This window comes from Anoplolepis gracilipes, chromosome 5 (genome assembly GCF_047496725.1).
Source record: "Anoplolepis gracilipes chromosome 5, ASM4749672v1, whole genome shotgun sequence".
Classification (NCBI taxonomy): Eukaryota; Metazoa; Arthropoda; class Insecta; order Hymenoptera; family Formicidae; genus Anoplolepis; species Anoplolepis gracilipes.
Genome location: NC_132974.1, coordinates 4,920,520 through 4,939,210, shown reverse-complemented (window position 1 = coordinate 4,939,210; position 18,691 = coordinate 4,920,520). Strand labels below are relative to the sequence as shown.

The 18,691-nt window shown below is 34.7% G+C and overlaps 1 protein-coding gene across 11 annotated transcripts in view; it reads left to right on the top strand.

Moving 5' to 3' along the window:
• The window catches only part of Lar (tyrosine-protein phosphatase Lar), a 399,608-nt gene that overhangs the window by 131,391 nt on the left and 249,526 nt on the right, over positions 1 to 18,691 (top strand). For 6 of the 11 annotated variants that reach the window (XM_072893360.1, XM_072893362.1, XM_072893359.1 and 3 more), the window contains exons 1-2: positions 953 to 1,161; positions 2,024 to 2,134. The gene's annotated coding sequence lies outside the window, so the exon portion shown is untranslated. Of the gene's footprint in view, positions 1 to 952; positions 1,162 to 1,223; positions 1,629 to 2,023; positions 2,135 to 18,691 lie in introns of those variants that run through there. The other 5 variants (XM_072893354.1, XM_072893353.1, XM_072893357.1 and 2 more) reach the window with 4 other exon arrangements.

Here is an 18,691-nt window from a genome sequence, read left to right as displayed (position 1 = left end):
TTCTCTCTAATTGCAAAATGCATTTTACGAGTGCATCAGCTTTAAATGTGTATTTTATTCTCTGGGAAGCTCTCTTTGTATAGCGTAAAAATTGACCAAATATTTTCATCATTTGTAAATATCTTTGTTAATAATTTCCTGACTTTCAAAGCATGAAAAAGCATGAAAATTATTATCCAGCTTTAAAAATTAAAAATACATTTTCTCTAGCTTATATTCTTAGTTAATTTTAATTCTAAAAAGTAATTAACAGAATAATGTTGCAAATTATTATCGAAAATGTAATACAATCGTTTATTTTATAGTACTTATTGCTCTCTACATTATTTTATATATATATACATTATGTTTAAAGTCAAAAGCAGTGATTATTTTTGCAGAAACTTTTGTCACGCAAAAATTGTTTTTTTGTTTGACTGTAGACTTTTAACACAAGCATCACGCGCGTGAATTGCGTAAAATAAAAATGCACCAGTGATGGGTTGAACTAGCTATAAGCGGATTAAATCATATTTGAGAGTCATATTCGTGGAGCCATCTCTGACTATCTCTGTGAATAACTTTTAAATAACTTCAGTTAAATTTTGATTTGTACTATCAATCTGAGTCAATTAATCCGAAGTAAAAAATATTTGTTAATTAGATGAATGACGACTCGATAAAATTTTTATTTTATATTTCAAAAATATAGGTATCTTTTTGTTTTGAGAAATTATCCTTTCGAGAGATGAAAGGGAAGCAATCTATTGTACCGACATATATTAACGCTGATTTAATTAAATTTTTATTTTGTTGGTATTTCTGGATTTCTTATCTGTTAGGAAACCATGTAATAAACCTGGAACATCAAAATAAAAGAAAAATTAAATTGAGAGGTAAAGTGTTAGTTTGTCGGTAACAAATAAAATTGATCCGCTCCTTTCATCGAAGGTTTCTTAACTGCTCACCAGATGGCGGAAGATGCAGCGTAGCATAACATGGCCGCCTAGTATTGGCATCGCTATGGCAATTCTCTTGGCATCTTCCTAACTATTGCCTTTTTTATACATTTTACACGAGTTTTTTAATATCAGTGCCTAGGAAGTAGGTAGTGTACGTGCGTATGTGTATTATGATGTAACTGCGGCGCGGTAAGGTGTCGGAAAGATCGCCGTAAACGTGGTGAGTGTTTCTCATCGTTCTTTGCGCTCAGTAACTCTCAGCGACTTGCTACGTCGTTCCGAGCTGTCAGTCAGTCGATTTGTTTACCTCGGGCATTGGCCGCGAGAATCGTTTCTACCAGTCGGCATGTAAATTCGAAATAACAAGTGGAAATCGCCTGAGGGCATTCGGATAACAAAGTGAAGTGTATCGCATGTGTTCTCGAGTTTTGTCAGTGTGTGCATATAACCTCTGTATATTTCGCGAAGTCAGTTTTCCACTCTTTCCATTTTTTGATATTCATGGCTCTTTTCTGGATCGCATTACTGGAGTCGCTGTTGTAGAAAAATTCTGTCGCTCGATTTCGTAATTTTCGAATGTTGCGTAAATGTCTCCAGATACGAGGACGCAACGCTAGTAAACAATCGGGATTGTTTACCGATTCCACTACGTCGACGACGTCCGCATGTGCGGTCATTGACGCGCCGGTAGATAAACGAGCGTCGCCATAGTAACCTGCTCGTCTGCGAGCGTTTCGCGTATTATGACAGTTGGCCAGAATGCCGAATGTGTCAAACGTCGTGGGCGCGAGATCGAACGTCGCTCGAACTCGTTTACTTTGATATTTTATCGTTATCACGCCGAGACGAACGATTCTTCGCGTGCGTGTCATCGTCGTGGTATTCAGAAAAAATCGTGTCGCGAGCTGTCAACTCAATTGTCACGCTATAGTCGGACATAAACACGATTGTCCGCGCCGGTACTTTTAAATGTGGCAATATGGCTAAATATAATAACGACGCGCAGCGTTCTTCGAAATACGAAGGAATGTATTGATTTTTCTGCTGAAATTAATGTGTGTCTTTGTAATGTTTGCTTTCAGGGCGGACCTAACCACATTCCGAGAGTCTGAAAAGCGACATACAGGTGCGTACCGACAGAGGCATCCCGCGGAGGGATGTTTGAAGTATCCGAGCAGTAACGACCGACACACGTATGTTTATTATGTTGTTTATTTCTATTTTGCATTACATTTCTCGCTGATCAGAATGACCACACATATACGCAATAGAAAATAAATTTTGACATCTCCATTATCTTGTTCTTCTTAGATTATAAATTATTGTACTCACGTGTTATATAATTGAGAGATATATTTAAAAATTATTATTTACCATACACACATTATATCTTATAATATTATATCTTATATCTTAATTATATCTTGTATAATCTTATATCTATAACAAAATGTGTGTAGTATAAGCATCATAATATACAGCAAACATAATATACAGTAATGTACACCAGCTTATGTTTAATATACAATTTAATGTACATACATATTATGATTTTGTTTGAAACATTGCTGAGAAAGCACTATAATTTACTTGTTTTACGTTAGGCTCTTTTAATTAAATTTATTTTTAAAAATAATCATATTTTTAATTAACTAAGGATAATACGATTTTTTTTATCAAAAAGAACACTAAAATGTTTATATGTGAGGTCATTTTGTAGTTGAATTTTTTTCTTTGTTGTATACATTATTAGTTTGCCCATATACATACATTTATTAATAATAATTAATACTTATTTTGTTGTTTTTTATTTTGTGCACTTTTTGTGATGCTTTTTATTCTGTTCACTTTTCGTAATGCTTAGATAAATATTTTTATTCAGTTTTAGATTTCTGATCTAATATTTCCATCATTATTATCAGGGAAATACTTTCGTAATTTTTTTAAATTTACAATTAATGAATTTTATACAACTATAAATTATAATTTTATATAAAAATAAAAACTTGAAAATACAATAATATAATTTTGCATAAAGATTAGAGTTCTCATATAACTTTTATTTTTACTTTCAATTTTTATGATATTTAACAAAAGAAGAAATTCAGTATTTTTATATTTTTATTATAAGGCTTCTTGATTGCTATACTGTTAATAATAAGTATACTATATTTTATTATCTATCCATCATAGTAATTTATTCTAATTTTATTTATAAATGTATTTATATGCGGTATATTTTTATAATATTATTTTTTATGTTTGAGCAGTACGACTCGTTTGTTACGAATAAATGAGACAAATTTTTATTACTCTATTATCTTAAGATATACTTTTATCTTATGGCTACTTGATTATTATTAATAATAAGTATACTATATTTTATTATCTATCCCCATCATAGTAATTATCCTAATTTTATTTTACTTTATGTGTCACGCGGTAAATTTTTATAATATAATTTTTGATTCTCAAGCAGTACGACTAATTTGTTGGCAAATATATGAGACAAATTTTTATTACTCTTACATCGATATCATTAAAATTTATATACAATAAATTTTGTTTGCGATGTATTCCGATTTTATCAACAAACATATTAATTTGTAATATGTACGAAATATATAGGTACAAAAATGTTAATATTTTAGTGTAATGAAGAAAAATAATTTAATAAATATGTTTCGGTTATTTTCCAATAATACGAAAAATACAAAACATAATTAGCTTTTGTAACATATTTTAGTCTTTCATTTTTGTATTAATATGTTTTTATAAAGCTACGAAATTTAAAAAATATGTCACGGTACAACTTACATATTTGGGAAAATAAATATACAATACATTTTTTTTTGTCGATAATTATGGAATAGGCAAAATTATATTACTCTTTCTATACAGTCTATTTCAGTCTATTCTATACAGTCTATACAGTCTATTAATCAATTATTTTGCTATTTGAGTTCCGGCTCAGATATTATAATTATTATAATTTATTATTATAATTTATTATTATATATTATTATTATAATTAACTGTTGACATTTACCATTAATAGTTATTATGTTGTAGCGGTATAATTAGGTTTTTTGAAATAACTAAATCTTGCTTAATATTTAACATACATTTTATCCCTTTCACTTTCTTATAACTAGAAATGTTAAAAGATATGTGCTTTAAAGCTTTATTAGAGAATAGTAGGGAACTGTATAATACCATTTTACCGACATGTAATTTCTTTTCTGGTAACTTACGAACGAAGGTAAGTCTTGTACCGACGACAGCAGTGCGGTTATATCGGGTGTTGCGAAATTTACTTCTGACTGAAATTTCTGTATGTAGCTTCTCTGTTACCGACTAGTATGTAGTCGGTAATAATCCTTCCTAGTTGTTATCGACTTCCGGTTTCCGTTTGTTGAAATGTCAGCCAAGTTTTCTACAATCGAAACATTTATTCACTATTACTATTATAGAAAATCTCACAAATCTTATCGATAAGGAATTTATTATTCTATAATAATTCTTAAAATAGAATGGTAATCTAGAGGACTAAAAGGACTAAAAGTTTTAAATATTGATAATTTACATATATCAGATATGGATATTTTTGCAATTTTTGAAAAAAAATTGAAAATAAATTTAACTCACTTAGGTTACACACTTAGGTTTATCCAAAATTAATATAATTAACTTTTTTGTATTATATTATACATTAAAGCTTGTCATTCCATTACATATATTAGTAAGAAATTTACAAATAAGCAAAAGTACTTAAAAAATTTATATAATTCTAGAAATTTTTTTTTACTTTTATTTTATTTTTAATTAATTATAGTATTTGGCATGTATATTTGTAGGCCTGTTTATAAAAGAGTTAACTATTTGCGACGGATTAGAATGATAACACACAGGTAAAGCACTGGTAAGATAGATAGGCACAGCAATAAATGAAAAGCAAAAGAAAGAAAAAAATTATGAATTTACATGGAGTGGAGTGGCTTGTGGATGGGTTTATGTTCGTGTACACGCGAGCAAGTTTCCAACCGCGCGCGCGATGTCGGGTATTATTTTTAATCACTCGATAGTTCGACCGAATGCCCGAGTGCGAATCTCGAGGCAATGCGATTATCCCGTAATTGGATTTACGTTTGACTTCCATCTGTTTTTATGCAGATACGCCGTGTTCGTTTCTTTTCACATCGCCGATAGCGCGAAGAGGTGTCAATATTGTTTTTTTCCTCTACTTTTTTAATGCAGCAATTCGCGCGTGTTAACTTTCAACAGCTCTCTATATGACTTGCATTATGATTTAACAATGGATTTTCCGACAGAGAGATTATGAATTGTAATGTTTTAAAAGATTTTATAAATTGTAATTTCTTTTTAAATTATATCTTTAATAGATTTTTATATTTATAAATAATTTCTTTAACTTTTAGGGAAAAAAGGAAAAAACAAGCAAAAAATCTTGGAATTTACGAAGAATTTTCAAATTAGTTTGAATCGTGGATTTGTACTATAACATACTCTTATCCTTTTAAATTGACCATGAATCATGAATTCCCTATTGTACGGGGGAGCATCTGGTAGTCCCCGCGTATATTGTGTCAAAAGGGCGGGAGATCTCAGGAGGGTAGTAAACCAACAGCCGATAATCGATCATGCGACTCGGTAACCCCATTCACAGTATATAAAAGAAGAGATAAACATCATGAACATTCATTATCAAAACGCATATACATATGTTTTTTTATATTAAAACATGATTGCCTTTTACATCGTAAATTAAATTAGGTTTATTACCTTTGTTTTTATTCTCTTCTCGTTTTTTAATAATTCTCCAATTTATCAGTAATTCAATATTGAATATTTTTTTGTTAAGTTGGACTAAATAAGCATTTTCACTTTATCTTTTTAGTTTAGTGATGTTCTTGCATTCTTATACGTCACACTGCTATTGTTAAATATCTGAAAAAGAAAAATTCCTGCTATTACCTTTATTAGCTACTATTTTTTTGTATAGGATTCGAATAAAATGTTAAACTATAATGAAAATATTAGAATGTGACAAGTTCTTCTGACACGAGTTTTATAAATGCATTTTGATGACATAATTAATGAAAAAATGATTAATTTCAAGTATAGGATTGTAAGCTTTATTCTAGCATCAGATTTCAACCGCATTGCTTGGTGAACTAAACCGGGCGAGAGGAAATCGTGGGCGGCAAGTAACTGACCGCAAAAGCGACGACGAGCTTTTTTATTTATTCCTGTTTTCTTTTACGCGGAGACCCCATTCGTTCATTAGAGCCGACCACCCAACATGCTCGCGCAGATCGAAGCTGGTGCGGAGTTTTCTCTCGGATCGCATGGCGTACATTTCTCATCCTATCTTCTCGGTGATTCGAAATTCCCTTATTCCTTCTTTCTTCCAAATTATCTGTCTATTGATAATTTGAAATAATTTGAAAATATGGTCGCATTTAAATTTTATATATTTGATGTGTATTATTTTATTCTTAAATTTATTTAATATGCATTGTATATAAGACATCTTTAGGCTTGATGGATAAAATGGAGCAAACAAATTTGTGTGTGCATACGTAGAAAGGGATATATGAACGTTAAATTTATAGCGATTTTTTTACATTACTTTTATTATCAATGTCTTTATAAATATTCAAAATATTGCGTTTTTTTAGCTGTTCACCAATAATATATATGTTTTTCCACATCTAAAAATTTATAATTATTATTTTATCCATCGTTTTTTCTCTATTGTATAATTAATTCTTACACATCTTGTCTAAGATATAGAGCGCATTTTGGCGAGTAGATTGCGCTACAAAACAGCTCGGTTTTCATAGCCTGTGAGATTGAAAGCAAACGAAGTGGAAGTAAATTCGAAAATGCGCGTTTGATCTTAAACCGTCCAAACTATTTTTGATGCCGGCGTATATCCTCTCTCGCGAGCGAGCGAGAGAGGGAGAGAGGGGGGGAGAGAGAGGGGAGGAGAGAGAGAGAGAGAGAGCGCTCTTTCATTGATTAATACAGCAAAACACAGCGCGTACGTACTTAAGCCTGAGGCTGTATGCATTTAATTATGTAATGTCAGACACACGGTGTAGCTAAATAAACACGCGCCCATCGCATGTGGAGATGCATAGAGTAATAGTTTAACATAGGAACGATAGTGGCAATGGTAGTAGTTTAATTTCCACACTGTAAACATCCATATTTGCAATTTTTTCAGTGCGAATACTTTGGAAACACACGAAACTGCAGGCATCCTCACCGTCAGTGTAGAGTGGTCCGATTCGAGACTAACGTTTTGGTAGCAACGATCTTTATCCTCTACTGGCACACGCGTTTCTCTTTTCTCAACTCCCTTCTATTCTCTCCATTCCACCCATCAGTTGTGTCGTGTCCTACCACTTGGCAGCTGCCTCTTCCTGCTGCTACCGTGCTAATTAATTAAAGGACGAGAGACTGCGCGGCCATAGTGTAGAGTAGCGAGAAAAAAAAAATATTTGCCAAAGTTGACCCGTTTTTCAAGCGGCATTACGACGCTTTATACCGTAATGCCGCTTTATGCCGTCCGATTGTTTTAATATTGATCCGAGCGTCCGCGGAAATAATCTTCCATGTATGGTCTACTTGTATTACGTGGATACGTCGGACGAATTACAAATATAAATTTCAAAAGCAGCATCTGGCTTAATAACATGTTTAACTCTTGTATCACCAAGGGGCTAACGAAATTGCCGCTTAGCGGGCTTTTCACCCGTACTTGAATGTGATGTAAATAATTTTCATTGTTATTTTTATTGTATTATTCTCATTTAGCATTACGATTGGAAATTGTTCGTTCTGATGTAAACGAGTATTATTACGCATGAGAAAGAAAGAAAATGCCATTTCGGCAAAACCGACCGACACGCGGTTTCATTACTGTCACTTAAGACTTAAGCCTAGCTTAAACTCCGCTACAGGCGATCGTAGGATTTGCTGAGTTAAAGCTAAGCCACCAAGAAGCGCCGTGACGGTAAGGATACAACAAAACAGACCGTCATTCGCACGATGTATCCACTTTAGAGTTCTCGCAAAAGTTGTTCGTTTAATATTGTTTACACGTAAATTCGGTCCGATGGAACTAGTGTAGGACAGAGAGTGAGAGACAATTTAATTGCTAAAAATGCGGAATCATATTTCCGCAGCTTTGTCCGGCCAAATTTTTAGAGCGGATTAATCGACTTTGCATGTTAAAGCATACAGTCCACGAAATTAGTCTCGGCAGAAGTAATAATTATTTATTAGGCTGTGTTAATGATTAATTTATTCTTTATACATATGTATGTATATATGTGACATGAACCATGTATCATTTATATAAATACAGCATATGTATCACATATGGCAGGATTATATTATATTGCACGAAAATAGAGACTATTCTATCGCCCGCGGATAATATTGAAATGTCTGTATCTCATATTATATATTTGGAAAAAATTGGATGTCCATAGGGAAAAGAATCCAACTAAAAGATATATAATTAAATTTGATAAAATTTATCGAATTAGCTCAACCGTAATCAGCTCTTTGAATTTTCACAGTATAGTGAAACACTTTTAATCTGTACGATTCAAAGCAGTTAAAAATAACACATCAGCAAATAAAATTAAATAAGAATCTAGATAATTACTATGTTAGGAGAAAAGGATGTTTTTATTCATCTTATTGCCAATTTACTCATTTTTGTTATTTACACGTTCCACGCTTGCACTGCACTGATAGAAAAAATACTTTCTACCACATTCGACCGATACTTCAGCCTTTAAACAGAATAACTAACTTCAAACGTTAATTTGAAATTTATAGAGTGCGCAAGACTCTACTTCTACTTGTAAAGCCGAATCAGAGTTTTGCTTTATCGATATTTCACCGTTATCTAGTTAGCAAAAGTTTTTCGAGTAGAGTAGGTCAACAATTTTAATTCGGTCTAATTGAATGTATGAAATTACGTGGTTCAATATATTATTATTCTTGATGCGGTGTTTTATCGCGAGATAAAGTTTCGTTATATTGCCGTAGTTAGCGGTTCACCAGCTGTTGATATTTTAACGGAACCACGAGTAGCGAATCGACCGGTCAAAATTGCAAATATTGACGAAACATTACGGGTGTTCCGCAAATTCGATAGGCGTCCATAGGCATTTGTGTAATGGCTATGGGATAGATATGTTTTTACGCAGGAATTTCTCGCGGATGTGCAAGCGGATGCGAGACACGCGTATTCGATCGTATTCCCTCGTGTGAAAGTACAATCTAATTTACGTAGAGTTTCGCTCGCTAGCGTTTCGAATATACTCGATGCATGATAAATTATGCACGAGAATCGTAGCTGTCGTTGTACAATACGTTATCGAGTTTTTTTATTTGCGGTTCGCGTTCTGCTTTTTGTTAAATATTAACTTAAATTTTCGCCTTATAACGAATAAAAAATTATACAATATTATAGTGTAATTTGGAAAATTTACATTATGTTTTTAACATATTTTTTTTATTCGTGTAATATAATACTGGTGAAGAATATAAAGTATGAAAATCTAAAATAATCTCAGTTTAATTTTTCGTTTATGCACACATTAATTATATCTGTCAGCAAAGTGTAGATTGCGGAATATAATTCTCATCCTCGATTTTAATCTGTGTAAAAACGATGCTCGTGAAGATAAAAAATGACATCGAAAGCAAACTTTTTTCCTGCGTATGCTAGCGAGATGCCTCGATTATCGATTTATCATCCTTCTTCGTTTGTTGATTCTCTTGGTCCATATTTCCCGGTCGCATATTATCTAGATAGTCATTTACTATCGCTTTAAAACCAGTTGAGGAGTAAAAGGAAGAATTGAACGAAATAGATAAATGACGATTTTATATAGTATAATACTCGGTCATTCATTGCATATTTGCATCACGTTAACAAAAGAAAAACTGGAACACCTTACGTATTACTTTTTATCATTAGAAATTTGAAATCATCCTAAAGTAGTAGAGGGACAATTTAATTTTCTCGAGATAAAATATCTATTATAAATTATTAAAATGGATCTATTTAAAAAATACATTTTTTTTTTTTTTTTTTTTTTTTTTTTCAAAATGAACTTAAATCTCTGGAGAATTGCTAAATGATGAAAGGATCGATTTTTTTTAAATGAACTGTTGAACGATTATGTTTACGAAATTATAACTACGAAAATGAGAATTATATTCCGCAATCTACACTCTGCTGACAGATAATTAATGTTTGCACAAACGAAAAATTAAACTGAAATTATTTTAGATTTTCATACTTTACATTCTTCGTCAGTATATTACACGAATAAAAAAATGTTAATTACCTAATGTAAATTTTCCAAATTACACTACGATAGTGCACAAATTTTTTATTCATATATTTTGTTATAAGAGAGGTGGAAATTTAAGTTAACTTTAACAGAAAGTAGAACGCGAAATTGTAACCTAACGATCAATAGATGGACAATGAATGTCAACAGCGAATGACATAATGTTTATACGAAATTATCACAGTCGCTCAGGTAACACACGGAGGATTAAGTCCAAAAGTCCGCTCGTGTAATAGTATTAACATCGCGTCAGTGCTCACGGTAGGACGACCAGAAAACCGTGCAATCATCGGCACGCGAGAATACGCCCTGTTACCTTTGGCGATAAGGACTACAATCGCGACGTCGGCAACTCGGTAGTTTCCATTCGCGAATCGACAAAACAACTACGGTTGGGATTATTCGAGTCGTCGATCCACATTCGCTTTCCCTCACGGGAAATTTCCGAAACCCGGTTACTTGCGTCGACATGGAATTTAGTTTGGCACGGCCTTAATTCACTGCGTAAAATTGCCAGCATTCGGGCGTAATGGAACGTAGAGAGGGATTCTCGGACACGTAAAAGTAGGGCTGATTTCATTTCCACGGAAACCTCGCGATCAATTGATTCGATTGTCCGAAAGTCCAGTTCTCGTACGCTCTTCCAGGAAGTAACTGTATTCCCGATTGGCCTCGACCATTATAGAATTAGAATAGTGTACGAGAAAATGATTGTATCACGATGAAAGATCGCACTTTCTCGCTTTTGTCACAGAAATTTAGAACTTTAAATTTTTATTAACAACAAGAGAAAGATGTAGAAATTGATATTAAATAATTATGATTTATCAATGATTTTTGATATAGAAAATTTAATATACAAACAACATTTTATCTACTAATATAAGTTTATACATGTACAAATATACTGAAATGATTTGAAAGAAATAATAATTTCCGATATTTTGTGATGAGAATATATCGACTTTAATTCGAAAATTTGGCAATAAAAATTGGCCGATATTTGATTAGTTGAATTTTTAAGCGCTGATTGTTACTGAAACTCGTATGTGTGTGCGCATGTAGGTATGTTTGTATTACTTATTTATATTTACAGCTACATATGTATTCTAGAGATGGATAAGCTTCTTCCCCTAGCTTGAATTTCGAGGTACGTCTTGAGACGTATCCAGTACACGTATGAAAGTGCAATAAAGAAAAGTGGCGTTCGTGCTAAGCTGAAATGCGGCAGGCCGCGACGCGCACTCGTTCTCGTGGAATTTATTTTCGATCAAGGTGCCCATTGCTGATTAGCGCGACAATGGCAGCTTTGTTCTACGATTAACGACGTTTTCTCCAATTCCACCCATTCCGTGTACCCTTCCCAGTTCCCGATAATCGTACACTCGAATCCGGATAAGATTTAAAGAGCCATTCTATGAAACTTACGAGGGCGCTTAACTATATGTAACGGTTTTCATTAAATTTTAAACCGAGATACCTACGAAACGCGTACAATACTTGTCGTTACAAGATTCAGCTATTTACGATTGCATATAAAACGTAACGATGCATCGTGCCGTCTTAAAGCCCAGCGGAGCCGCTTCGTCTCGTTTTTATCGTCGCGAGTAAGAGCGCCGTCCAATTTCATCGATGTACTTTTTTTTTTTTTTTTTCGCGAAACGATGTATCGCACATTTTGAGATTATCTACCCGTTAAGATCCCTCGAGAGATAGAGCTGCGAGAAGAAAGAAAAAGTGAAACTTTCACGGATATGATTATAGTACAATTTTTCTTTAAAGCAAACCCTCCATGCTAGAGAAAAAGAGCGTCATCTTTCGGTTTTGGTGAGAGATATCTAGATGAAAGTAGTTTTTAACGTAATTAGATTTCGAGCAGAAACTTGCAAGATCGTCGATAGGATGCTCTCTGTTCATCACTTCTTCGCGCGATAAAAGAGGGGCGGTTAAAGCGAGGTTCTGACGAAGCTTTTGACCCTTTATCCATGCAATTACATTCGCATCGATGCCTCGATGCCTCGATGCCTCGATACCTCGTGTGGTATCTCTCTAAATAACGAAAGTAGTCGAACGAGATCTTCTGTGGAGGAATGCAGCGGCTTTTTTATTTTCTTCGCCGAGAGAAAAGCGTTCGAAACGAAGCTCAGAATTAGATAGTGAAAACCGCTACGCGCATACCGACGATTCCATAGATATCTCGAAACGAAGAATGCGATTGTTCATAGCGCCGTCGACGGATGCCAATATCTATCGCAGCTCGTTCAGTATTTTATCGGATAATGAAAATATTTTCTCTCAATGCGATTAACCGTTGCATTTTTTTCTCCTCAGTATTTTAACTCGAAAAATTGCTTTAACTACACGGCGTGGGGCATGCTGTTGCGCGCATTAATCGAGAACTTTGTTATTTAGATCGTTATTTATTGTTCTTTTTACTCTTTTTAAAAAAGAGCGGGGGATGAGAAAATCGTTGCAGCATAAAGTTTTATGGGACATAGCTCGGCGCATTTATTTCGCGCAGCGATGATCGATGTGTTCAATATAAACGAGGTAATGACAAAGTATTTATCATGGATAGCGAGAGAGCTACGTTGTGTTCTCGTAAATACAAGCGTGAGATAGTTTGTCGGTACTTGTTGTACTTTGATAAACCTGATGATAACCAAGCGGATTTGTGCGCACATGTATATAATTACGCCGTGGCCGGATATATGCGCAAGAGACTGCTTCTTACGCCCATACGTTCGCAATCTAAGCACACGCGTGTCTACACCGATATCGGTTTCACTTTAAACCGTATCCTAAAGTGTCGGGAAATTTAATCATGAAAATTATAGTGTAAATACGATAGCATCCTCCTGATTCTGCTTCTCTTCAATAGAAAGACTTCGGTATCGGATTCTCATAAAGTCTCATTCCATTCGGTTTCGTGATTATAAATTTATATGACTTATACGATAATTTTAATTACATTAAATATACGTAATAATTTACTTTTAAAATGTTTCTAGTTAGAAGATTATTGACGAAATTTTTATTTAAATATACTTTTTATTATTACATTAAAAAGGACGAAGCATATCGTATTTTGGAATAAGTTACATTAAATCAGGTCACAGATATAGCAAATCACATTTCACTACTTCACTAAATTCTTTAAACCATCGATTTTTTTTTCTGAACCAAGATTAGAGTAATTTATTAAAAAGTTTCACATTTTATTATTAAATCTTTTTAATAATAAAATTTGAAAATCTTATTATTGATCTTTTAAATTACAGATTTGTCTGAATAAAATTGACATAGATTAAGGATAAAATGTCACAAATGTCATGACATGTAAAGTTACCTATCAATGCATATTGCATTTTTTAAGCTTAATATTATTTTTTAAACTTTTTATTTGCAGTTAAATTTATAACTTTAATATAATTGATTTTTTTATATCTCTGTTAAAAAAGAAACTTGAAATTGATAAAAGACTCCTTATAAATAGTAATATAAAAGTTCATATAAAATTTATATATACAGTTGAGAATATAGTTCTCACTTATTTTTTGCCGTTTATAAAAATTAAATTGAAATAAGTATTTTTATCATTTATTTTTACCAAACTTTCTATATGCGTTTTTTCACTTTATAATTATTATTAGTTATTGAATAACTTTATAGTTATGTTTCGAAAGAAATTTTGTGAAGGGTAGAAAGCTCGACTGAAAATTCTTCAAAAAGCGCACCCTCGAGGTCGATCTGACGTTCTATCGTGCGGTTTCTCTCGAGATATTTCTTGCGGTCGATTCAGCGATAAAGCGCCTGTCGGAAGGAGAGCGAAGCCGCGTCGAAGGCGGGTGTTGATTGGCCGCCAATCGCAAAGCGCAGCGGAAAACCTCGAAGCTCGCAGTTGGTACGCTGTTGGAGGCTGTTCGTGGATTAAAGGCTTTTCTTTCGAATTTCACGTCAGTCAGCTTTGCGCCTGGGATAATCCGGGTGCTGTATTCGCGGCGCGTATATAAAATAAAGATCCGCCACGTCTGTCGAGCCAGTTGCCCGCTTAATAACGCTTAATAAACGGCGACCGATCTGACGTGATGCGCGTCTTTCTCTCTTTCTCTCTCGTCAGTTTCCTACCCTTGCGCGTCCCTTCTTTCCAGAAGCTTTTATACGGAAAACGGATTATACTCTTTTACGCGTGTTTGGCACGTGCGACAGGGATGAGATGCTGAGACCAGCAAACTTGCAAAAAAAAAGGGAGAAAAACCTGTTTTGCTACACAGGATGAAATTAGTAGGAAAGGGCGAAATTACTGCGCGCGCGGTTTGATGAAGACGCGGAAAGTACATGCATAGTTATATGTTATTAACGGATGTTACGTTTCTATTATAAGCACATTCGTTGATCGTATTATTTATTTTTGGCGCGAGTTTGATATGATATTTGAGTAATTCTAACTCGAATATATAGGCAAAGTTCCGAGAGAACAAGGTACTCTACGCAGTCGTAGATTGTGGCAGGTAATAATTAATTAAGCTAATTGTAATTACATTCAAAAGTTCAATATCTAAAACACAGCGAAATTGATTTGCGCGTAACTACCTTTAAGTTTTAACTTTCAAAGTTTACAAGCGAGAGTTTTGCCTTTCCTGCCTCATCGAGAGTAGCAACGAGAGTTTATTTCGCTCGGTAGAATTTACTCGGTAATTAATTAACGTAGCGAAGAAATTGCCAATGTCGAAAAGATGTTTTATTCTTATATATGTATGTGTAAAAAAAGAAATTATTTCTCGCGTGCGCTGTTTTTACGATTAACTGGTAAACAAATTTATTTACAATGATGACGTTTTTGTTAATTTCGATGACCGTGGCGAGTATGCTTAATTGACTGTTCATAACTTTAATTTGACACGTTTATTATTCGACACGAAAAATACACTCAATGATGCGGAATTTTATCCGCTTATAATGTAAATATTATATTTAATATACGACATGAGAGAAATAGATCGTGCATTTAACATTAAATGTACGATGTTATCGGGAGATATAAATTTTTCTACCGTGAGGATTCATCACATTCGAATTTACCTTGAATAATCTGCGAAACGAGCACGATGACGAAGCATATCCTCGATCATGCACTTTCTCCTCATTTTCATCACGTTCAAAGATTTTTTTGTTCGCATATTCATTCGCCCTCCTTGTCATCTCTTTGATAGAAATGCTGCCGACCGTAACCGCTTATCGATCAACATGAGAGCTGCACCCTTCTTCGACAAACTCAGACGCGACTTTTGATAACTTTAATCCCCACCCTTTTACGTTCTAGTAGGGGGCGAGCGAAATCCTTGGATCAGAAGGGCTGGAACCATCCTCTACCACTACCGCCTGGTAGCTTTTCTGAAACATGAAGGTATTCCTCGCCAAACCAAACTACGTGGCGGTCCGTGTTGAACTAAACCGCAAGCCGTCGGCCAATTATACGGAACCCTAATAATTTAACCACGTGTTGTTGGCCTGTCTAGATTTGGCCATGATAACGTCCTAGTGCGCGAGGGTCGTTGTATGCAGACTGCAAAGGGTTGACTCGCGCCCGCCGATCCCCAGGGGATATTTTATGGTAACGTTATGGCTTACTAATAACGGGTTACCGTCGCATTTTAGAGCTGTTAATCACACAAGCTGGTACGTTTGCATGAAACCAACGGACGCGTTACATCGGTTGGACATCGGGTTCGAAACGAGCTCACGCACGCAGAAATATAATTGTGAATTTTTTACAATCAGAACTTACACCTGACGTTTGTTTAATTATCGATTTCTTTGCATTTTCAAGATTTGCACAATTTTTAAAGACAGTATCGCGAAAAGGTTACATTACTGCCGTGACGAAAGAAAATGTTTATAAATAATTTTACTCAATATGAATTTTACTCTCACTCGATATACAAATAGTATAATTATGTAATACTATTAGCAAAAAATATTGTTTGCAATTTAAACACGAGTTAGACACTCTGAAAAAGCTATTCTAGGTAGAACGTATCTATATAGGATATAATTTAAAAATTATGGAGACAATGCTTCTCTTTGCAAAGTTTTTCATAAAAGTTATTCTAAAGTAAAGTGATTTATTTAAAAACATATTTGCGCAAAGTCCTTCTATCAACTTCGTTGAAGATTTACAAGTAAGCGCCTAATATTCGTCTTGGAAGTTACTCAGCTTAACGTCCCTATACAATACTATTAGCCATCTCATTCAGTCGCCTCGTCTCGGGAGTCGCGATTATTGGATCAGTAAGTTTTATTGCTTCCTAAACAATTCTCGAGATGCTTAACGAACCAATAAACGTTATGGGTCTGATAACTGTCTCGTACAGTGGCACGACGACGTTAGTAGTGCTACGCGCGTTAACGGGTAAAGCAAAGTTTCGTCGTACTTTGTAAAGCGCGTCGAGAAACTTTTTCTCCCTTGCGGCTTAGCACCTCGCGGATTTGTCGTCGTGCTCGTTGTTATTACGGCGCGAGGCCGATATGTGCCGTTATGGAGCGCTTTCCAACTAATGTTCAAGATACAGGGCAACTGCCTTCTCTACACCGAAACTTTCCAACTGCATTAACTCAACCATACGTGCGCCACATTTCTTGATAGATCGTACTTAACCGTACGTAACCGCCTATTTCATCCCGGATTGATTACGATTCTAGTAACGATTGCGTTAATGACGAACTTTACGACACAGACCGGAAACGTAGCGGCGTGCTTGTCCTTTGATTTCATTTACAGCATACAGAGCATAGCAAGTTCTCTGCGTTTCCTTTCATCTCTATGGACCGTTTGATCAATTTGAAGTTGATCTATTCACGGCGAAAATTTGATTGGACGATCTTTTTGTTCGCGACTTTTTAACATTTTAACTTTAAAATCTTGGCAACTAATTTTCAAGTTGAAATCCTCTTGAAGTAAAATTCATTTGAAGTTAAATGAGAAATAAGGCTCTTAGCTTTTTTCATCGGATGCTTCAGAAATATAAATCACAAAAATTTTTAGAATTTTTATGCTTGTAATTGAAAAACTGTTGTCGCTTAAAAGACTTATTGTGTTAAAGAAAATCTTATTCCGAAGAATCCCGAGAATTATTCATATATAAAAGAAGTATAAGGAGCTTGGGATTATCGATAGATCGATGTCGTGATATTTTTAGAAAGTAATGTTGGTGAAGTGCTGCAAAGCGATCTTCCGATAATTTTCCCTTCCAAAGTTACGTGAGTGGCTTAGATATTAAAAAGTACCCGTCTTCATTGTTGAACTCCTGTCTCCTCCGACTTCATCGATCATCGATTATGATGTGAGTATTCGTGATGGAACTCCATCTCGGGCCATTTCCATCAGAGGAGTTAAGAGGTCGAAGCAGAGAATAGGGTAGTGAACACGCTTCCATTGTATTTGTCCTCTGTCTTCCCCTACCTATCTTTAATCCTCCCATTTCTTTACTTTTTTTAACTTGTCTTTGGCTCTATCAAAACGTACTTCTTCTTCGTTCTTGATTCGATTATCTCCGGTTTTACTCGTCACATCGCGGTTTTCCACAGAATTTTCGCCAAAGGTATACAGACAAAAAAAATATCTAGTAAACGTTTTACGGTCGACGATGAATATTCTGACGCTTGAATTTTCTTTTTTTTTTTATTTTTTATTTTTTTTTTTTTTTGCACAATTTCGCCGAATGTGTTGCGGGACACACAAGTTATGATGGAAGCGTTCGATCAATTCACATATCAATATTTAATTGACAGAGTTTGTATACAAATATCGATACTTTCAAAAACACGTGCGCGTTATATAGTCGTACGTGAAATGCTGCTATTTGACATGTTACAGTATCAGTGGTGCGAGTAAATACTTACATTCCTTTCGTTCCGTACAGGCTATAGGATAACAATACACGGGGGAACTGTTTTACGGCATTGTAAGTAGACTCGCGTGGCATTCTGTAACTGTACATTTCCATACTGTACCTGACCGTTCTCCCGCTACCCGATCTCGCCCGCAAATACACCTGGCTCGGTTCCGTAGGGTCCTCGTGCGGCTTTATATTTTGCTCTCTTCACGCGTGACGTCATCACCAAAATACGTGAGTGGCGTTAGAAATTGCGGGGCAACACGTATAAAGAACCATGGAAGAGCGCGGTTTCAACGAGCGTGGCCAGAAAACTACCTTTAACCCACGAAGGAATCTCATTTCGAGAAGAACCGCTCGCTCTTCTTCCTTAAGGCTATGGCTATTCTTATAAATTTCTTGGGTCATGAAAAAAACGATGTTTAGTTTTTACACGCAATTTGAT